The following is a 13,846-nucleotide window of genomic DNA, read 5'->3' on the forward strand; positions in this document are numbered from 1 at the left end:
ATGAGGGATAAAAGAAAAAATAATTTCTAATAAATTGATTAATGATAATAAACAAAAAAAAAAATGAAATTACAATCCTTTAAATAATGAGCACAAACCTAGGACGGAGTTTTAGACTCAAACTCCCTAAAAATGTGACTACTATAAGTAGTAAACTTACTATTTATAGACGGTCATGATTCCTACTAATCTTCATGGTTTTTGGCCAAAAATGGTAAGTGCCCAATTTGAACTAACCACATTATTCTCCTAATTTTCTAAGCCATTTTCCTGTTGGCAACGACTCCTAAAACTCGAAGGATCAAAAGTTATGATCAAACTAAAACTTACTATTTATAGTAAAAACAAAAATAAAATGGACCTTTGACCGTCGATCTGATGGAATCTCGCAAATCTTGTGTGGGGAACCCGGTGTAACTGGGTTGGTTGGCTAAAGTAGCTTCTCCTACCCCAAAATCATATATGATATGTCGAAAAACTCAGTCCGGTTTGAGAGATACGACTGTTTTAAGGTTTTGACGGTCCTGATCACTTCCGCCTTCGATCGGGCCTTCTCTGGTCCATCCTTGCCATGAAAGTGTCCATGACCGTCTCTAAATCAGTCCCCTCCACTTCAAAAGAACACGACCTCGAGTTCTCGTCTATCTTCAACTCATGATACTCAATTAGGTTCGCAATGTTGAAAGTACGCGAGATCTCCATATCATCCGGAAGATCAACAATGTAAGCATTGTCGGTGATCTTTTGGAGTATCGGTACCGGTCTAATCTTATTGTTCTTCAGCTTATTGTAGGTCCCGGTCGGAAATCTTTCCTTACGTAGATAGACCATAACATGGTCGCCCATTTGCCATCAATGCTTGTCGGCTTGCTCCTTGTACTTATCGTTCAAGGTATGTAATTTGCCTTGCACATCCTCATGAATTCCCACGGCTCGGTCCACCATATGTTCTGCTGCAACACTCATGCCTGGGAGCTTGGGCAAAGGGACCAAGTCAAGTGTGTGGCGGGGCACTTGACCATAAACAATCTGGAATGGGGACTTCCCTGTCAAGCGGTTCACCATATTGTTGAATGCAAACTCCGCTTAAGAAAATGTCAAATCTCATTGTTTCGGTTTATCACCTGAAATACAACAGAACTGGATAATGAAATTCGTGTCATCGTTAGAAGTAATGGTCTTGGGAACCCCGTGTAGCCGCACGATCTCTCTAAAGAATAGATTCACCACGTGTGTTACATTAATGGTCATCTTAGATGGGATAAAGTGCGACATCTTTGAGAAAAGATCTACCAGCATGAACACCGTATCCATTCCGCGCTATGTTCATGGGAGACCAAGAACGAAGTCCATATATAAGTCCTCCCAAGGGCCATCAGTCACAGCTAACGGAGTATATCGATACTATCGGCCGATATATCGGCCGATATTATCGTTATCGGCCCCCAACGAGACGATACCCGGGCGATAACGCCCGGAAGATACCAAAAATGCAAAAATTCAGATATCGCACGATATATCGTGCGCTATCGCACGATATCGCCATGCGTATGGGGGGAGAATAAAAAAATTTTGAATTAGAGAAAAAAAGGAGAAATCGGAGAGTACCCGCAAAGATTGGTGATCGGAGGTGGGCCATTACGATATATCTGTGGGGATTTCTCGGAGATTCCGGCGAGAAATCGGGCCAGATTGAGGAACCCCTTCCTCCGCAACGAGAATTGTCGCCGCTGCGATCGTCGGAACCTCTGCGTGCGTGAAGGAGAGGGAAAATGAAGAAGAAGGGCTCGGAGATGGGGTGAAAAGGGATTTTCGATTGTGCGGTGGGTTACGGAGTACACTCCTATCGTACTCAATAAACTCAGTTGGGCCAACCTTTAATGTATGTAGTCTATCCACGCCATCCATTCGTTTTCCCATCTAATTTAAGGGGTTGATCCCTAAATTTAGGAATTTTAAGGGCCCACCTTAAAGGAGTCACTCTTTCCACTGTTTTCTATGGTGGGGTCCACTCGAGCTCTGGATCTGACCCATTTTTTGGCTCATGCCATAAAATGATCTCTTCAAATGTATAGACAGTGTGGATACAAAAAATACATCATGGTGGGACCCACGTAAGTTGGTCACGTGGCATTGGGGCCGTCAATGACGGAAACAGATTGGATACTCCCCCTGACACTAGCCCGTGGATGGTGGTCGGTGCTTTGTGGGCCCCACAATAATGTATGTATTTCATTCATTCCGTTCATACATTTTTAAAGATCATTTTATGGCTTTATCCCAAAAAATAGAGGGATATAAATCTCATGTGGACCACACCACAGGAAAACAATAGTGATTGGATATCCATCATTTAAATCCTCCTAAGGCCCACTGTACTTTTTATTTGACATCAAATCTATTGAATAGGTCATAAAGACCGAGATGAAGGGAAAAAACAAATATCAGCTAGATCCAATACTTTTATGGACCCAAAAAAGTTTTTAATGGTCAACGTTCATTCCACACTGTTACCTGTAATGTGGTCCAGTTGATATTGAAATATATCTAATTTTTTGTGTAATATCATAAAATGATATATAAAAATGGATGGACGTCATGGATGAAACACATACATCATGGTGGGGCCCACAGAGCACCGACCATCAGCCATTGGCTAGTGGAGTAGCCAATCCGTTTCCGTCAATGACGGGCGACATGGTACGCTGGTACCGAGTAAACTCTGTTGGGCCACCATCATTGCACGTGGTTTATCCATGTCGTCCATTCGTTTTTACCGATCATTTTAGGTGTTCGGCCCAAAATTGAACCATATCCACAACTCAAGTGGACCATACCACAAGAAACAGTGGAACTGTTAATTTCTACCGTTGAAACCTTTTTAAGTCCCATAGTGATGTTTGTTTGTCATCCAACCATATATTTATTTTTTCCCTTCATCTGGGTCTTTATGACCCAATCAACAGATTGGATGTCAAATAAACAGTACAGTGGGCCTTAGGAGGATTTTAATGGTGGATATCCAATCATTATTGTTTTCCTATGGTGTAGTCCACATGAGATCATATCCCTATAATTTTTTGTATCAAATACTAAAATGATCCGTAAAAATGGATGAACGGAATGGATGAAACAAATACATTCTGGTGGGGCCCACGGATCTGAGATGAACTGAAATCACAAATATTAACCTGATTCAAAACTTTTATGGCTCCACGAATATTTCGACTGTGGATGTTCAATCCTTACGTTTTCAGCCCATTTGAAAATTGGATCCTGCTCATTTTTGGCTCTTTGTTCTAAAATGATCACAAAAAACGGATGGACGGAGTGGATTACTCACAAACATCACGTTGGGCCCCATTTAAGTTTTCAGCGCTGGAACTTCCTGCAAATGGCTTGTGCAGGAAATCCGTGTCCTTTGATTCTCAGGACGCGTAGCCAGACCGGCTACTAAAGTGACATCACTAAGTTCTGTGTGGCCCACCATGATGTATGTGTTGTATCTACACCATCCATCCATTTGGCTAGATCATATTACGGCATGAGACAAAGAATGGGTCAGATCCAAATCTAGAGTGGACCCCACCATAGAAAACAGTGGGGAGAGGGACGCCCACCCTTGAAACCCTGATCATGGGTCCACTATGATGTTTATCTAAGATCCAACCTGTTTATAAGTTAAGTAAGACATGAAAAAAAGGAAAAAACAACTTTCAGCTTGATCAAAGACTTTTGTGGCCCTTAAAAATTTCTAATGGTGGGCGTCACTCTCTCCACTGTTTTCTGTGGTGGGGTCCACTCGAGCTTTGGATCTGACTCATTCTTTTTCTCATGGCCTAAAATGATATCTTCAAATGGATGGACGGTGTGGATACAACACATACATCATGGTGGGCCCTTCAGAACTTGGTGACGTCACTTCATATCCCTGTTAATAATAAGTATATTTCTCAAATTTTACTTTTTCAGTTATTCTCTGTCTTTTCAATGAATTGGTTGTGTTTTCATACATGACTATAATATATTTATAAATATCATGCATTCAATTTTAATATAGTTGCATTAGTTCAGTTAAACATCGCATGGCTTAGGACCCTATACAAAGGAAACTTATTATGTGTATATTTTTTTGAGATGTTATGATTTAAAAGTGTGTATGAAGGGGTTTTTTAACAATCCCCAAAGTTTCATTAAAAAATTCAACCATTTTCCCAATGTTTCCCTATGTTTCCCAAAAAGTGTGATAAACTATGCGATACAAACGATAGACCAAGAACGAAGTCCATATATAAGTCCTCCCAAGGGCCATCAGTCACAGCTAACGGAGTGCAAAGGCTCGAATGCTGAGACTGCTCATTGAAGGTAAGACATATATGACAACACTGTACTGCTTTACCGACGTCACGTACAATCGTGGCTAGTAATACTACTCTTCAACAAGAGCTCGCGTCTTGTCTCACCTAAGGAATCCACCAAAGCCACCTCCATGTAGCTCTTGAATAATATGCTCCTTCAAAGAACTTTAGGGGATGCACAATTGATTCCCTTTGAAGAGGAAACCGTCTTGCATATGTAGGTCACTGAGAGACCCTCTTGGCACCTCATCCATGCATCCTTGAAGTCATTATCTTTGGCATACAACTCTTTGAAACAATCGAAGCCAACCACCTAATTGTTCATTATAATAAGTAGTGATGCACGATGGCTAAGTACATCAGCCACCTTGTTCTGCTGCCCTGACTTGTGCTTCAGAACGAACGTTAATTCCTGCAAAAATGAAACTTATCTAGTATGCATACGATTCACGTTAGCCTGACTATTAATAAACTTTAAGGCTTGATGGTTAGTATAGAAAACAAACTCTCTCTGAATCAGATAATGCCGCCAATGTCACAGCGCTTGAACAACTATGTACAACTCAAGCTCATATATCGACCACTTCTTTCGAGCTTGGCTGAGCTTCTCATTGTATAAGGCTACCGGCCTACCTTCCTGTGATAAGACTCATCCAATTCCGACATATGAGGTGTCACACTCAACCTCAAACAACTTGTCAAAACAGGAAAAAACCAAGATTAGTGTTGTGGACAATCGATGCTTAATTTCAGCAAAGCTCTTGCCAGCCTCATCGGTCCATTGAAACGGGCCTTTTTTCATGCAATCTGTAATGGGTGCGACTATAGTGCTAAAATTCCGTACAAATCGACGATAGAAGGTCAACAACCCGTGGAAACTTCTCAGTTCATAAATGTTCGTCGGGATCAGCCATTCTCGGATGGCTCACATATTTTCATCGTCCACACGGATGCCCATGGACGTCACAACAAATCCTAAGAACAACAAGTTGTTCGTTAAAAAACTGCACTTCTTCAAATTGAGATACAACTTGTTAACTGACAGGACCTGTTGTACCTACCTGAGATGTTCCATGTGCTCCGTCTCACCCTGGCTATATATCAGGATGTCATCAAAAATATACCACCACAAACTGGCCAATGAACAACTTTAACACTTGATTCATCAGACACATAAAAGTGTTTGGTGTGTTCGATAGATTGAAGGGTATGACCAGCCACTCAAACAACCCTTCCTTGGTCTTGAATGCTGTTTTCCACTCATCACTAGGCCGAATACAAATCTGATGATACCCGCTCCTCGAATCTAGTTTAGAGAACACATTGGCACCTTCTAGCATATCGAGCATGTTGTCCAACCGTGGTACTGGGAACCGATATTTAATGGTAATCTTATTAATTGTCTGGCTGTCGACACACATGCGTCAACTCTCATTTTTCTCAGGCGTTAATAATGCTGGCACAACACATGAGCCCATACTCTCTCAGTAGACCCTTACGGATCAATTCCTCCATTTGCCCCTAAAGTATCTCACACTCTTTTGGACTCATCCGATAGTGAGGGAGGTTGAGCAAGCTAGCCCTATGGACGAGGTCTATTGATGTTGGATGTCCCGCATGGGGGGCAATCTATCAGGTAACTCTCCGGGCCATATTTCTTTGAATTCATTCAGCAACGGCCTTAAACTTGGAGAAATGTCTAATGGCTCTAATTCCTCGCCCTTTACCACAACGATGTACACCTCACTGGTTTTCTTAAATTCTTTCACGAAATCCCGAATGGTCAAGAGAGTTCCCCTCCACTTTAAAAGCTTCGGGATGGTTCTCTGGTACCATAGGGGCAAAGATCATCTTTCGACCATCCTTGATAGGTCGCAACACGGTCCGATTTCCATGGTCAACCGAGTAACATATGACATGCTTCCATGTTGACCACATCACAAAGTACTTGATTATTATAATTCCTACCAATGGAAAACGAGACAGTGCATTGTTCGATTACCTTGGTCTCGGTCACCTTTTTTATACAGCCAATCGAGTAAAGGAAATAATGCTTTGTCATGGGTAGCCGCAACTTGTCCACCATCACCTTCAAGACGATGTTCTTGCTACGACCACTGTCTATGATTATATCACAGACCTTGTCGTTGACGGTACACAGTGTACGGAATATATTGTGCCTCTATGGGTGCACCTCCTTCCTTGGAGTGTACAATAATCGCCCCACGACCAAGGATTTGCTATGATCCTCAGCCAACCATTCTTCATCACCAGCTCCTTCCTCAGCGGCTTATTCATCATCATCAAATTCACGGCCTTCTTCCATTGCATCACCTTCAATGTGCCCTTCGTTAATGGCCAAGTGAGCTGCGAGGTGTTGATAGCAAGTGTTTAATAAGTGGCCCGGTTGGCCACAACAGTAACAACTGTTCAGCCTTGGCCGACCATAAGGATTTGAAATCCTGCTCGAATCCGCTGTTGTGGGTGCCACACATTGAGGCCTAGATGGACCGCTACCCATATCACGGTTTGCGGTTGTAGGAGGTTGAGGATACCCTCGTACTGGTACCTTTTCTCTGGCCAGCGCTGAATCCTGCGTGAGACCTGTCATGGGGAGTTGAGTTAAAGGATAAGGCCAGGTAGGGACTCTTGTAAGTTGCGTTTTTGCCCTACCTACCAACTGAATCGCTTCATCTACAGTCCCGATCAGGTGCATCTAAACTCGGTCCTGAATTGTCGATCGTTAACCGCCTACAAACCGTGTTACCTCTACGATTCAATCTCCGACAAGTCATTCCGTGTTGCCTCTTTGGGGTAATCTATGACAGTTCGATTCCCATGTCGACAATTTTGGTATTGCTGGAACAATACGTACTCGTAATCACTGGGGAGAAATCATGATCAAAGAAGGCGTCTCATCTACAGCCATGATCGGATGGGTCCCTTGTTCCGCCGGGCATGTGAGAGTTATAATTACTCCCACCATGCAGAAGCACCATATTTAAATTTGAATGTTACTAATTTCACTTTTTTATGTTCAGGCATGTCCATGTAATCAAAGTATCATTCTACTTCGGCTAACCAATCGATGAAGTCTTCTATACGCAATAAGCCATTAAAACTGAAAAATCCAGCCTTACCTCAATAGTCTCTTTCAGCACAATCTTGTTGATCATCTCCATGGACCGGTCGTCGGGCAACGACGCCACCGATGTCCTCATTGCTTGAGCTCGACTCTTCTAGGTTAGCCCTACGATCCACCTCTGCGAGTGCTCTATGGGCCTGTTTGGATACACGTTTTGGGATATATTGTATCGTATTAGATGTTATGATGTGACGTTTACCGTGTTTGGATTGGAGTGAATAGGACTTCAATCCCATGCGCGTGAATACAGACACGAGCCAAAATTTCCAAGTGACGGTAGAGTATTGTCAGTGGGGTTTGTTGCCGTCAGTACTTTCTCTTCATTGCGCTGTATTCGGCAGCAGACGAGTTTTTCAAAAATCCAGAGACTTATCTCCAACGGGAGAAGGAGACATCTCTACACCAGCACCCCCTTCGTTCAGCTCCCACCTTCTGCATGTTGTTTTGCAGTTGAAAATCTTCTCTTCCGCACGAAGGTTATTCCATTCAATGGGCAGGATAACCTGCTTACAACGTTGCGACTTGCCAATCGAGCAATCGCAAACCTGATCGTGGTTTCACACGGCGATCCTACAGGTATGAATCTCTCCCTTCCAAACAAGGGTGATACTGGTAGCCAAAGACCAGTAACCATGAGCGGTTTGCATCTGTATGGCCCTTGCATCACCCTCAGAGACATTCATGTTTTGTTTCCTTTGCTACATGGTGTGTATAAGGTCTGCTGTATATACCCCAAGGTGTTTATTGCATCTACTCCCGTTCCACCTATGCCTATACCTCTGTTGGGGTGAAAATGAGGGAAAATCTCTAACGGCAAGAATCCAACATTGGGATTTTGCAAAATCGGGGTGGTGTGTGTGGAGGAATGGAAATGACGGGTGCATGCGCCACAGAATCAGATACACGATTCTGACTGTGGCTTGTAGAATTTTCGATTTTTGGAATGCTTCGGTTTATAAAAATTCATCCTTCGTTTAATCTCTTCAAAGGATTTATGTATTTGGAAAGATTTCCTATTCCCCTAAACATGCTCTGCATCTTCTAAGTTGATTGTGAGGTATTACACTCCTAAAACACTTGTTCCTCTATATTGCACTCTCTCTTTTTGCATGCTATCGATTTATTATGGCCCTTTTGGAATAGCGACTATTAATATCAAAGGTCATATGAAAATATGTTTTCGATTTTCATCATCATCTATAAGGCAACCAAAATTCATGCGTGCCATGAAAGATTTGTATTAAACTTCCATCTCATTAATATAATGTCTGTTTATAGTTGAATCAAAGCCTAACGCCTAAATCTAATCATGTGCCGATGCAAACATTAGAAGTTTCCCATCTATCAGTGCAAGTTTTTCATCTCTCTACAATCTCCATTCTCAACGAACAGGTATGTCATTACTGATTTTCACCTAGCCATTTTTATCCGATTGCATGATGTTCACTGTTAGCTATCTACACATAACGGTGGGCACGAGTTTCTATGATATAGTAGAGAAATTGTTGACCATCCGTACATGTTGTATTGAAATTTGTAAGATTGTACAATACGCAGACATAATACGTCCTATCCAAACATTAATCTGTATAACATATTGTATACTATGCCAAACAATACCTACTATCCAAACATTGATTAGTATCTAATTGATTTGGATGTATTCTGAAAACCGTCCAATGTATACATGAACAGTACCCGAATACAATATAATACATCCTAATACGCGAATCCAAACAGGCCTTATGGAAATTAGGGTTGTGCCGTACAGCAACCACGGGTGGCTGAGCATCGTCTTGGGATCGAGGCGGAATTAGCGCATCCTCAATACGGTTGAGTGTTGCCTGCGACCCTTGCATGGTCAACTAACTCTCCCGATGAAAAGATTTCATTCATCCCAATAGATAACGAATCTTTGGATCACCGTCAATAGAATTTTGGTCCATTCCATCATTAGTTTCCATCAGTCTGAGGGGAGTCCTCGTTTTGATACCAATTGACGCAGGGAAGGACATGATGAGGTTGATCATCGTCTTCCTTAGGGGTAATTACTCAAAAATCCACAGAGCTCTCTAGACTCCTCACAGAGCTTCCTCAAATTTATGAGGGATAAAAATAGAAATAATTTCTAATAAATTGATTGACGATTAAAAAAAAAAAAATGAAATTACAATCCTTTAAGTAATGAGATCAAACCTAGGACGGAGTTTTAGACTCAAACTCCATAAAAATGTAACTTTACTATTTAGAGACAAACAATCATGATTCCTACTAGACTTCATGTTTTTTTGGCCAAAAGTAGTTAAGTGTCCAATTTGCCTAACCACGTTATTCTCCTAATTTTTCTACGTCCTTTTTATGTTGGGCACAAGTCCTAAAACTCAAAGGATCAAAAGTTATGATCGAACTAAAACTTACTACTTATAGTAGAAAGTAAAATAAAATGACCTTTGACTGTCGATCTGATGGAATCTTGCAAATCCAGCGTGGGCAAGCCGGCATAGCCGGGTTGTTGGCTAAAGTAGCTTCTCCTCCCCCAAAATCATAGATGATATGTTGAAAAACTCATTCCGGTTTGCGAGATACAACTATTTTAAGGATTTGACGGTCGTGATCACTTCTGCCTCTGATTGGGCCTTCTATGGTCCATCTTTGCCATGAAAGTGTCTACAACCCACTCTACCTCAGTGATCGACCCCATGTAGCTGGAAAAGAAGGGAAAGGGGGACCCGGTCGACCCCAAGACACTGAAAAGGGGGACCCGGTCGACCCCGAGCCGCTGGACAAGGCGACCCGGTCAACACTGTCAGGACCACTGGTCAACAATGGTCAGTTGTGGACAGTTGTGGAAAGGTTCAGTGTATTAACTTCAAAATTTCATATCTATTTTTTTAATCAAATTTCAAGGATAGCCACTCAAAATTTCAAGGTTGCATTTGGATGCACTATTAAATCAAATTGCCATTTACTGGTCTATTGAAGTGGAGAATATAACATGAAATTTCCCTTTCTCCACATACATATTGAGGATCTGTCTCCAAATTTAAATCGCTCAAAACCAAAAATAAAAAATAAAAAATAATAATAATAATAAATAAGCATTTAAACTGAACGTTTGCATTTCAATTTTATTGGGCATCCAAAGGCAGCCTAAAAGATCAATGTGAATAAAAACAACAGTGGGATATAAAGACAACTAATTACAAATTAAAGATAAATCTGATAAATAATAAAGGGGCAATGCCCAACTTCACAGCTCTCACTGCCCAGAGATGGTGAGCAGGAATTCAATATGTATACCAAAATGGTATCTTTGATATTCTGAAATGGGATTTTCAAAATCCATTCGAATGTGTCAGGGTACTTATTTGTATGGACAGATGTGTCCCGCAACTCTCAGTGCACACAATCTTCTCCCCCAGAACAAATCATAAGATGGTTTGCCACCATGTTACTACTTTTCCAGTATAGGTAGTTCGAGGTTTGCTAGTGCCGCTTATGAATGACAAGCAGCTGCTGCACCATATACGAACAGAAAAAGTGGACAGCTAAAAGGGACACTCCAAGTTCCTTTTAAACTGCCCATCATTTTCACTGACAGTGACAGCCCCAATTTTTGGATGAGGCCATCTACATGATGGGCCGCATCTGATACACAGCTTGTATCTTCTGTATACATGCCAGTAGACGTGCATGTGGAAGGGGTGGGAGTGGGGCTAGCAAGTCTGTAAGGAATTCATCAAAAAATAATAAAACAGAGGTAGCAATAGCTACACCAAGGATTAATATCTCATTTTACTTGACTTTGAAGAACCATGTGCATACTTTACTAGTGCCTAGGTTCCACAAGCCTTGGAGGCCTTCTGCGTTTGACTTTGAGAGTGATAAGTTTGAGGTGTTAATCTCCCTAGGGCGTGTTTGGATATATGATGAATCCAAGGGAAAAATATGGGGGAAAAACAGATTTTTTCCACGTAAACGGTTGAAAAATGAATTCCATACTTAGGGGTCTGGTTTGTATAGCAAGTGGAAACTTAATATTTATTAGACAACAACATCATAGTTTCTTATGCCAGAAAATCATAACCACAAATGTGTACTAATTACTTTGTGGAATCCATGTATCCAAACAGCCTAGATGTCTTTTCAGTAGAACATAATTTCCATTTCCACACGGATTCTGCATATACAAATACACCCTTCAGGAGATAGACAAAATAGGCGCTAAAATGCCGATTCAGCAAAACCAAATGTGATTTTTTTTTTTTTTTTGTCTTTTAAATGATCGAAAAAGCAGGCTTGAAACCTCCTATTTCGCAAAACACCCTTTCGAGGAAGTGCATTCGAAAGGGCCCTAAGAAATGATGGGGGATGTGTGTGCCAGGCTACCAGCTCATGGTGCAACACTATGAGCACACAATCTTTTCCTTTTTTCTGAACATTATTAGTTTTGTCGTCGTCTCATTGTTGTTGTTTTAGTCGGTTTAGGATCATCATTATTGAAGAGAAAAAAACACTCCTGAGCTCAAACAGAAGAATCAGTGAAATCAAAGCATAATATTTGGATAATGCAGGACACAAATCACACCTTTGCATAGATGGCAAATTCAAATTCTGCCTTCTCATCTTTGAACTTCTCACTTTGTAGTAAGCATTTTTCAGCTTCAACTTTCATCTGTCAAATGATTGGGTCTTGCTAACAACTTCCTACACAACATCAATCAAGTAAACATGTCATGGCATTGTACATAACAGAAATGCAGTCTCTACAAACATAAATTCATGGAAAAGCAAATAAATAATCAAAGAACAATCTTTCCACAAAGCAAGGCAGTGACATTCCATCAATTATGATTTCCATTAATTTTAGAACACCAGTCCAAAAAGACATGATGGGTTGAAACCATGAATTCCAATGAAGGTAACTGATGCGGAAACCCCTACCCTTTGGATGAATGCCCAAGAAATGCTGGAAATTCCAACAATTCCAAGCCAGTCAAATTCTTCATGTCCATTTAACTGGAAAATAATTCAAATAATATTGCTCCCAAGAAAAGATGAGGAGAGGCCTGTTTTGGGATTTGCTAAAACTCATATGCATGTAGAGCACAGTCCATCATGTGCCGGTACAGCAACCCTTAATGGGATCTAAGCTTTCCATGAGGTGGGCTACACTGATTAGGTATTTTAACTAAAGGAAAGGGTTTTCACTCCTAGGTGGCCAGAATGTACAAACAATGGACAACTAAAACAATTTTTCTAGCCGTACATCTCTTTACACCATGACACACCTGAGGAGTGAATTCAGAGTTCTAGGCCAGAAATAGAAACAGTATAGCCTAGCCCACCAGATGGAAAGCTGGGATCTCTCACATGGTTCCATATTGGCATGTGCTTGCATCTTGAAATGCAGTAATGCACAGCTCTATGCAATGTGGGTTACCAATCGTCTAGCTCAATGGACTTTTTTCCTTGTATACTGGCCCACCTGAGGAGTTGATATAGGACGTGGCATAGATACATTCCTGGCATGGTTGGACCAAAAGAAGGTGAACCATAAATTGGCCATAACTTTTTATCCGGGTATCGCTATTCGCTACGGGTGCACAACCTATCAATATTTATCATAACGGGTCATCTAGGTTCAACCGACCCACAAAGTGGGTCACGTCAATCTGTTTCGAAAGAAAATGCACACTTCCAGCTCAAAAACAAGATTTCAGGGGGAAAAAAATTACTTTTTTTAGTAATTCTAATTTTTGTAGTATTTTCTTTTTTCCTTTTAGAGTTTTAGATTTCCATCTTTTTTTATAAATTATTTGTAATTATGCTAGGACTCTTCTAGCAAAAGTTTATTTAAATTGCTTCCATCTTTTTTTATAAATTATTTGTAATTATTAGGGTTAGAATTTTTCTATTTTTGATCATTACAAATTTTGATTTATTTTTAATGTATTAGTGGTGTAATTGAGAAAATTAAATATTAACAGACACTTTTCAATTAAAAAAACTTGAGTTTTATCTCTCTTTTTTCTTATGGATTCAAGAAAATACCTTATGGATTCAAGGTTTTTATCACTTGAGGAAGACGGCGATCATCCTCATCTTCCATTTCCATGCTCTCCCCTGCATCGGTTGGTATCAGAGCAAGGCTTTTTCCTCAGTTTGATGGCATCTAACAATGGTTCGAGCAACAATCTCATGGACGGTCAATGCGGGGGTATTTTCACACCAGGCTCGAGTGGGGTGGCCTATGGGATGCAGGGGCACACTCGGGGTGGGTAGCCCGCATAACCCATGGATTTGGGGGCCGTGGAGGTGGGTGACTCATGTGAGGCGGAGC

At 41.0% G+C, this 13,846-nt stretch overlaps 1 long non-coding RNA gene across 3 annotated transcripts in view; it reads right to left on the reverse strand.

Annotated features, from left to right (window-relative positions):
- Nucleotides 1-13,846, reverse strand: part of LOC131227088 (uncharacterized) — a 29,680-nt gene that overhangs the window by 8,625 nt on the left and 7,209 nt on the right. For all 3 annotated transcript variants that reach the window (XR_009162065.1, XR_009162064.1, XR_009162066.1), the window contains one exon: nt 12,092-12,210. This is a non-coding gene — a long non-coding RNA (uncharacterized LOC131227088). The remainder of the gene's footprint in view (nt 1-12,091; nt 12,211-13,846) is intronic.

Source organism: Magnolia sinica, chromosome 15 (genome assembly GCF_029962835.1).
Source record: "Magnolia sinica isolate HGM2019 chromosome 15, MsV1, whole genome shotgun sequence".
NCBI classification, from domain to species: domain Eukaryota; kingdom Viridiplantae; phylum Streptophyta; class Magnoliopsida; order Magnoliales; family Magnoliaceae; genus Magnolia; species Magnolia sinica.